We start from the raw sequence: 9,026 nt of genomic DNA, 5'->3' as shown, positions 1-9,026 counted from the left end.
CCAAAATGGCAATGAAATTGTGTTAGGCAGACATACAAGCTGAGCACAATTGTTGCAGTTAAATCAACAAAAAGTCATTATGTTTAATGTCATATTTTGTTGCAAGGAAATTATAAGAGAATAGATGCTATTAGACAAAATCCATTTGTTTTTAAATAAATATATTTATTTTATTAATGGCCTGTTATCACTGACTACCTACATAGGCAAACTAATTTTTTTATACTTAGAATCTAACTTCAGTGAACTTTGTATTAAAAATACCAGATATTAAGAGGGGAACAGTGAACACAAAAAACAATTATTATTTATCAATATGCCCATTGCATTTGACATGTAACCTGTTATTGCAATCAGCAAATCAGTACCATGCACACAATTTGGTACCTAATTTTGTTTTTTTTAAATGGATTTTGTCTTAGTTGTAGCAAGAAAACATTACTTTTTGTTATTTTTAATATGCTGTATGTAAAGTGTAAGCTCATGGTAAACTTAGCAGTCAGAAGAAGCTATAATGTTTAAAAATTTTCAGAGTATGTACATTTAAATAAGTGTGCCACATGGTAGCGTGGCACTGTCAACTTAATCTTAAACTTCAAAATAAAAAATCTGGTAAAACTGTAAAAAAAACTGGTGATACATTTTTAAAAAGAATAGATGATATGGCAAATCATTTAAATATGACTTATAATCCTGTTCCCCTCATATTAGTAGAAAAAGACAGTTAGGATCGAACCACCACTTATTGTGATAAGTCTGACCCATTTACTACTGAGCTATTGAGGCTCCATTGTAACAATGAAGAATTGTAACATGATGTAGACAATAAAGAAAGTTTATAACTAAAAATGTTGGCTTGGCTTAAAGAAACCGAAAGTAACCTAGCATAAGCATATTAAAGGAGCAATTTGCTGTAATATACATTGAGAATAAGCTTACCGCTTCTAATGATTAACCCATAATATTATTTTCCCATCTTAATGCAGAATTTCAATACAATTGGTAATAATAGCAAAGAAAAAAAATAGTTAATTGGTGACATTAATACTCTTAGACGTGTAATACCTTGACTTGACAATGTAAATTTTATATACCTATTTGAAATTGTATTTTGTAATTATTTAATTAAATAAAGGGCTATTGAGTTATAATACAGAAAGAAAATTTTTTAATTTAAAAAAGAAAAGTCAAAATGGTAAAGTGAATGTGTACATGAATTTTTTCATAAGTTTATGACATTATTAAATATGAATGTTATCTATGTCATTTTTTGAAATGAATATTAGCTATTTCTTTTTAAACATGACCTTTTAACTAAACGACAAGCCGGTGCTGGTATAGATTGTCTACTTTTAGAAGTCTATTTAGGTTTGTATGGAGTGGTATAGGTGCATCAACAAGAATTTGACAAAGATAGTTCAAGACAACACATTGGTGTGTAAAACTTACGGAATGTTCTTTAACAAACAGAGTTAGTTCAGTTTATGCACACAAACATGCCTGTTCGCTCGTCTTACCAGTACATCCAAACCCAAACATACTTCCCAGAATAGATTGACTATAATATGCACAACAATAGTTTAGTGTATAGGCATTGAACTTAAGATTTTATAGCCTTGAGTTCAGCCCCCCATTAAGCTCAATTCATGACATTGCTAGAGATAATGATTACTAAACATTTAAATGGTACTGTGGTCACAACGGCAGACACAACATTGGAGAAACCCATGGATTTACTACATTAACACCATGTAAAATAAAGTTACTGCTGGAAATATGAATTTGGAGCGTCAATTGCATATATAGATTATGTAGCATATTTACATATTACCAATCTATATTGGGTGTACTGATAAGTATTATAAGTAAGATAAGTATTATATTAAATTGTATTTATATTATGATTGTTTTAAATAAACAATTTATTGATATTATTGCTGCATTTGGGAATAGTTTTATATTAAATGTGTGTTAATAAAATCTGAATACACATATGAAATGAGATATCAGAGATTTGACATTTCATTTTCATTTGTTTCTAAACATTTATTAAGATAAGATATTATATTTTGTTTGAGCATGGTCATGAATAAATATTTTGTTCCTAGTTTTGAGAATTAATGAAACCTGCTAAATACTTATTGTTTTAATAAAATAAACATCATTTCATCACACAATGGGGAAGTATGTTATTAGTAAAACATAAGGAATCAGCTGTTTCTACGAGTAACAGGAGAAATTGAATATGAAAAAATCAGATTTTTAATATCAAAGTGTAAAATTGAAATATTGTATTTCTTTTAAAAACAAACCTTGACAACAAGGTCTCCAGAGCCAGTTAAAATATAGAATGCTTGATTAAATAAAAATTAACCCACATAAGCCTGAAACTATTTTTGTCTTAGAAAGTTGTGATTTTTTTATATATTCTTAATTATTGCCTCAATATTTCAGGAAAATTAATAAAAAAAAATTAGTGTATCTCGGAAAAGCTGGAAAATGACATCCCATATATGGGTCGGTCGGCAAAACATATACTATTTACTATTAAGTGTTGAACAACGTATGGAGACATAAATAAAATATTTTTTATTGCATAAAAGTATTATATATTATTGTTTTAGTAAAATTTAAGTTTTTGCGACAATTTTATACTGAATTGTTACTAAGAAAACACTTTAGGATGCAAACGTATATTACACTTCACGCAAATATAATTGCAGTTTCTTTTACATACTTTGCATTTCAGAATCTTGCATAGCTTATTAGGTGACCGATGTTATCATGTCGTACATTTTCAAGGTGACCTTTAGGTGCAGGACAAGGTCCACGTTTTTCACACCTTCTGTATGTTTCCAATAAGGTTCTTGTAACAGATCTGCGAAAACCCAGGTGATCCAGTTCTCCACCAACAACACGAAATATTTGCCAAGAATTATGCAGCGCCATATCAATACTATGACAAAATAAAGGGAAATACCATTTTTTACCCCTGATGCTGGTTCTGTATAGGCCTATATTCTGGTCGAAGCGATCAAACCCTCCCATATTTTCGTTGTATATTTTAACAATATGTGGCTGGTCAACATATACATATTTTTTCAAATGTTGAGAGAAATGTCTCGTTTTTAGTAAAGGCTCAACATATTCCACATTTGACGCAACGGTAATAACACTGTTATCGTTCCATTTGCAAACAATTAGTATCTGTTCTTCTAAACTTGCCTTATAAGCAAAACTTCCACGGTCAGTTTTTTTAAATGCCTGGTTGGATGGCAAGGGGCACTTGGAGAAGCATACAAATTTGTATATTCCACAAGCATATTTATAACTTCGTCATTGAATAATTGGTCAAAATAGTTAATCGGAGAACGTAACATATTTCTGGGGCCTTCTAAGGGCTGGAAACTAGGAAAATTATTTGGTCGATGTCGATTCCTCCATTCGTACGTTTTGTTTTGCACTAATGGAGGACGAACTACTGTATTTTCTAGTTCCGCAGATGTAGATGGCCTTGGCTGTTGAAGCGGCTGTTCAATGCGAGATCTTTTTGTAAACTAGTCAAAGAAATCTCCTCTTCACTCTCCGATTCAGAATCAGTCTGATTGGCATAAATAGCTTCAGCAGGTGCACGTAAAACTCAACCAGGCAGGTTATGTATAACAATATTATCCTCTTCTCCTGAATCTTCATCAGTAACCGCAGTATTAGCGTTATCTGGTGGTTCAAATGTTATGCATCCTGGGACCGGGCTATCATCATTCTCTAACTCGTTCAAAATTTCATGTACTGATAAAAGTTTTGATCTAAAACGGGAAAAAACAAAATATTCAGTCAAACTTTCAATGTATTATGGTTGTGCCGACAGACCCATACATGGGTTCATAAAATTTGTGGCCATATAAAAGTGACAAAAAGTTAGATTTTTATTATTTTATTTTCAACATAAATACTGAAATGTTACTTAGTTTCTATTTTTACTTCTATATTTTTAAAATTATAACAATTAGTATATTATAAACTTACCTTTTTGAGGACATGTTTTACAATATCCAATAAAAATATATTCAATCACGTAAAACACTAAGAAAATAATTAATTCACTGTGTTACTTGTAACTACAATTAACAGGTATCTACTAAAGGTTCTAAAAAAATGTGTAACTTGGTTTAAATAAATCAAATAATGAGGGTAGATTTTTTTATTCTTACGAACCCATGTATGGGTCGGTAGGTTTATCTGGGTTAATGCCTGACACTTTACTGTAGAATAACAATTATGTGTACAATTTTTTATAAAAAATATCTGCAATATACAAAAAGCTTAAAATATGTCTGATCAGTTTCAAACTGTTATGACAGGGGACCCTTAGTCATGACCTGTTTTATTATGTGGTGTTAACCAAGCAACAATGCAAATAGATGATTCACATCTAATTGCAATAGGACAAGAACAATATTTTGGATTTCTCTACTATTGGTCGAGCTAACAAGCGTCAACGTCATATCATGAGAAAACACAGACATAGTCAACTAAGTATTGGAATTAAATATCGCTCTCTGGTTTGTTGTGATGGGATGGCATAGTAGCAATATTTTTATACCACTACTGCTGACTATTGTCTTTTATTTTCATGAGATATCTTGTGGCTCAAGTTACCTACCTACTGGATATCTACTGATAATTCCTAGCTGCGACTAGAAAATTGTCAATATTATTCAATTGATTTATTTTGATGGTTTGTCATTACAAAAGTTTATAAATAATATTGATCCATTTACCTAATAATCACTAATGGCATCTAGTAAAATGTTGCAGCACATTTTCGATTCTACAAATCGTTGTTAGCATGGCACTAATGGCACCAGTAGGCTTAGGCACCACAACATATCTCGAGACAAGAAAAAGGCAAATGTCATCCAATAGCAATAATGGCAAAATTGAACACACAGCTGTCTTTTCATTGACAATAAAAGGAAGTGATGACATTTGTCTTGCTCTCAACTCAAGATGTTGTGGTGTGGGTCTTAGGCTTACTAGTAGTATTGTAGTGCATGTCCTTGCTTTGTCCTTCATAGTAAGAAGTTTTAGTAGACCAAACGCACAGTACATAAAAGTCATCATTGCAAATTACTTCAGCGAGTTGTAAATAGATTATGCACTTGATAGATTGGCATTATGCAAAACTATATTAATATGTGTGAGGTTTGAGTTAATTGAAGCTGTACCATTCTATGTATCATGCAATATTATCTTTGTCTATAACCACAATAGATTTGAATAAAATCAGAGTGTACTTGCTTGTACCTCCACTTACCATGAAAAGGATACCAAAACTCGTATCCAAGCAGTAAAAGCTGAAAAACATGAAACTTTTTAGACCAGAAATAATTGGTCAACTTTTGTGTTATAACTTGTAACCCACATGCAATAACATTGATCACTAGTTAGAATTTGCTATTTTTTTACCATTATTATTTAACCCACAACATACAGGTTTAAACTTTTAAACCATATTATTAGAATAAATAATGTACAAGTATATCAAACCATACCAATGTACAATAAATAACATATAATCTCAAATAACTTAAATAACGAAATATCCAGAAAAGCTGGACTTATCCTAACTTCCTAACTGCAGATACGCATCATAGATGAAGTGGAAAACAGTGGGGATACTAGCTATGTATGGAGCAGCTGTAATTTTCTAATGCGTAAGTTTTTACCGAAGTGCAATAGGTAATTAGTTTTGATAATCTGAACAAAGTATCGAAATTTGTGATAGTTTTCATAATGTACTCATAGAAATACAAATTAAAAATAACAAAATATCCCATGCTACCAATACTAGATGTCGCTAAGTTATTTACATGCCGACGCCATGTTCTTTCTACGGATCAAAGAAGCCCTACTTAGGTCAAAGATAAAAAGATCTAATTTCTCTATTTCACTTACCCTCAATGCACTTATATATTTCAATTTACACCACAATAGCTGAGTAAAATTTGCTAAACAATTCCAAGTTCGCGACGCAGAACCCTGAAGAATGCTTCTTCGCAATAATGGCCCGAACATCGATCCAAATGCGAGACGACAGCCAATATCTGAGAGTTGGTAAACCTGTTTTGGCGTAATTCTTCAGAACTAATTTCCTGTCAAGGGAAAGGATAACAATTTGTAAAGCTAAATAAAAAAATATCTGAACGTAAAAATGTATCTAAATATATAATATTTCTTCATCCTCAAAAATAACTCGGTAGGTACAAGAATAAAAAATACACCTAATACCAGCCAGAAACGGAAACATTTTTGCCACATTCAAGAAAAACAGCTTTAGCCAACATGAAAATTAAATTTTCGTTCATAAACTTTGACACAAACAATAGAACACAATGATTCTTTACGCAAAAATGTAAATTGAAATATAAATATTAAAGATACTAATTAATATTTTTATAATATTATTATATGTATAAGTTCAGAAAGAAATATAATCACGTCGATGGGGTTGGCCATAGAGGAATTTGGCCGTTGACAGCTAATCGCAGAGGACGCCTCTGATATCTGGTTCCTTAGTATACTATGGTTCGTGGCGTTTTATGGCGGGAAATTTAAAAGAAGTAGTGCGTTTTAAAAACAAATTCTATCTTTGAAATTTGTTAAACTAAACATTTGACCTAAAAAATAAAATGATATGAATTGATGACAAAATTAAACACAAAACACTGCTTTCATATTAATTTTTCATAATATTGTCAATTTTATCATCCAATGATACTTTATATTATCTACTTACCTATTTTTATGGATTTTAATTTTATTATTATAAATTATTTTATAATTTTTCCCATACAAAAAGCAGATATTTAGGAACCAGCGATCAAAACTTAACTTTATCAGTTGCCAACCCCATGATACTAATATGGGTGTGGGTCTGTGCTGATGCAGAACTTTTTACAACGATTTAGGTACTGATTACTGGTCGGGTAGTTCTACGAATTTCTCGCAAATCAATTTGAAATAGCCTTTATTTTTTAACCTTTTAGTGGCCAAAAGAGATCGGTCACATTTAACGCATTTAACCTGAAAATGGACATTGGCTGAAAAAAGTACCGAAAGGAAGACCGCATCGTCGTTGAGATGACATCAAAAAGGTAACAGGAATAACTTGGACGGCACGCACCGGATAGATCTTTGTGAAGAATACTTGGGGAGGCCTATGCTAGAAAGCAAGACAATCAAAAAACCATATAACTCATGTTTAGATTATGGTGAAATGTAAATCGTAAAATTGTTAGTAAAGGCTTTATTATTATTATTGTTTATGTATAAACTCATAGGTTGTTATTTCGGGTGTGATTATTTGTTTATGCTATAATTATTTTAGTGTATAAAATATTGGTGTCAATTTTAAATTCACGTCTAACCTCATGACCAAAGATGATTATTACAATATATGTCGGCTTCTAAACAATAAAAACTTTAATTAGACATGATTTGTAGCTTATCAAGCTATTGATAAAACATCACGACATTTATGGCCATGGAACTTTACAGTCAGGTAACTCTCATATTCTGGTTTGTATAAAAATCTATCGTGAAAGTGAGTCTGTCTGTTACCTTTTCACGGCTGAACCACTGAACCGATTTGTATAAAATTTGGTATTGAAATATAGTGAACCTTGGTAGCACATAGGCTACTTTTTTTCGGAATAACCACGGATTAAAAAAAAAAAACAGATTTTACGCGAACGAAATTGCTTGCGTCCGTTAATCGTTAATATATTATTGATGCAAATTGCATTAATAATAAACATGAAATTACCTTGCAATTTTGAACTCCCAGCAAGAATTATAAAGTTTACTTAGATAATTGTCGATCTGACTGATCTGAGTATGAACACTTTTTGAATTGATACTCGTAAAATATTCGTAACTGCATCCGTAGATTAACATTAAGAAGCACTTAATGTAGAGATCACCTTGATGTAACTACATTTCAAATCGATTAATCGTAAAACCGTTCATTCCGAATGTACATAGTTATTCGAAATCGATTTAGTACCATCATAATATTACATCTTTCGAATCGTAATAAGGAAATATTAAATAAATAATACTTTTAGATTTCGGAACGATATAAAAAAAATTATAATTTTATTGCATATTTGTTATTAAATAGACTGTCGTAGTAAATATCCGAACGTAATAAAACAGAAAAAACTAAAAAAAAGGTTTAATACTTTCCCTTTTCCCCATGAGAAAAAAGAAAAAGAAAGATAATAGTAGACAAAACAAAAGGAAATTTTTGTTTCTTCTGCTATAGTATAAAAAAACATCGATGTAAAATAAATCCGGAATCCGCAAGAAATGCAACGGAAAAATGTACCTACTCGTAATATGCAGACACTAACATACAAACAACAGTTCCAAGTACAATGGTAGTTACTCGTAACATAATTTGCTAAATTATTCTAATTTTATATAATAGAATTATTCTAAAAAAAAATTACCTTATTATTCTTATATTAAAAATGAAACAATTTAGTTAAGTGGCTGAAATATTAATATTAACATAAATAATGTAAAAATGTGTATGAATATATTATTCTAACCTCATGTAGTTTTTCGCTAATAAGGTGAAAAGATGTACTGTGTGTCACAAGAGAGCAAAGTATTTTGCTTCTTGTGCCTTTGAATCTCACAAGGCTCAGGATTCTAACTTATAATCCAAACTCGACAATAGCAGCAGAAACGAACTTTGTTCTCTTACCAGATCAGATACCTTCTATATATAAATGTAAAAATATTGTTTTTTTTGCTCTAAAGTTTTATTGTTATGATATTAGTAAAGTTCAGTATGAAAAGTAACACAAGTCATGTATATAAGTATTATTTATAGGTAGTTGTTACAATAAAACACGTTGTAGCCATACTCATACAAAAAAGCTTGTGTGATGTGATGAAAAAAGTGTTTTGATTCGATTAATTGAAAATCGATCCTATAGTTTGTCTGATTATAA

This window comes from Bicyclus anynana, chromosome 10 (assembly GCF_947172395.1).
Source record: "Bicyclus anynana chromosome 10, ilBicAnyn1.1, whole genome shotgun sequence".
NCBI classification, from domain to species: Eukaryota; Metazoa; Arthropoda; class Insecta; order Lepidoptera; family Nymphalidae; genus Bicyclus; species Bicyclus anynana.
The sequence above is the reverse complement of the archived record's forward strand: the minus strand, read 5'-3'. Positions refer to the sequence as shown.